General features: G+C 30.2%; 1 long non-coding RNA gene across 1 annotated transcript in view; it reads right to left on the minus strand.

Moving 5' to 3' along the window:
* Positions 1-272, minus strand: part of LOC127745717 (uncharacterized) — a 1,579-nt gene extending 1,307 nt beyond the window's left edge. The window contains exon 1 of the long non-coding RNA XR_008007111.1: positions 233-272. This is a non-coding gene — a long non-coding RNA (uncharacterized LOC127745717). The remainder of the gene's footprint in view (positions 1-232) is intronic.
* Positions 273-1,264: the final 992 nt, after the last annotated feature.

Here is a 1,264-nt window from a genome sequence, read left to right on the forward strand (position 1 = left end):
CACCCCTGCTGCAGATTTTAACCCAACACTACCTGAAAGCCACTTGTTGTCCACAAGACCAAAATTAATTAATCTCTCTCTAGTGTATTCAAAATTTCTGATTTGCAGGTACTATAATATGAAATGGTGATCTAGATAGATTGGAACCCATATATGACGGTCTGCATAGAGATCTGCATAATACACCCAAATACAGACTATAAATACACCCGATAAAAAATTAAATTTACACCCCTGCTGCAGATTTTAACCCAACACTACCTGAAAGCCACTTGTTATCCACAAGACCAAAATTAATTAAACTCTCTCTGGTGTATTCAAAATGTCTGATTTACAGGTACTATAATATGAAGTGGTGATCAGATAGATTGAAATTCATATATGACGGTCTGCATAGAGATCTGCATAATACACCCAAACACAGACTATAAATACACCTGATAAAAAATTAAATTTACACCTCTGCTGCAGTGCTATACAAATTACCGCAACAAAATTCAGAGTAATCGTATGTAAATCAAACCTCAGGAACTTCGTTAGATTCAAATTCATAATCTACTTCGCCCTGATTCAACTGACAATATGAAGTTGAATCATCTATTATCTTCAAAACGAGTTCAAACTTTGATTTCAGAAATCAGAAAATCGAAAAGAAAACGAAACTGGAGTTATAGAGAGGAACTAACGTCAATAACGAAAAACAAACCAATGAGAAATGAGAGAAAAAGAACGATCGAAAAATCAAGGGAAGACGTGCGAGAAGAAGAACGATGAAATTCGGAAAGAAGGAAAACGAAGAAGGAAACAAATCTTTTAAATTTGGTAGTTATACAAACGCAGGATCTTTATATAACGCGTGTAAGTGACGTAAGAGTTGCAGCGCGTTTTAGTGGATTAGGCGTTAATGAACTTGTAATAGTTACAAGCCCTAATCGCTTGTATACTAAGCTTTTCTCATATTTTTTATAGGATATGTCTAAAACGAGTTTAAGAATTATGTGCTTATTAAATGAGCCATATTTATATAGCTATTAGATTTTATTAGATAAAAATCAAAGGTTAATATAAAAGAAGAGCATTTATAGAGTCTAATAAATATAAAATATCCTAATACATAAATAAATGTTTTAAATGATAATACTTTAATACACAATACTTTAAACGATAACAAAATATTTTATTCTTAAATAATTAAATATAAAATATATGAATATTTTTTATTTATTAAAATTAATTATTATGCAAAACTTTTTTATAATATTAA

The sequence above is a fragment of the Arachis duranensis genome, chromosome 3 (genome assembly GCF_000817695.3).
Source record: "Arachis duranensis cultivar V14167 chromosome 3, aradu.V14167.gnm2.J7QH, whole genome shotgun sequence".
Taxonomy (NCBI): Eukaryota; Viridiplantae; Streptophyta; class Magnoliopsida; order Fabales; family Fabaceae; genus Arachis; species Arachis duranensis.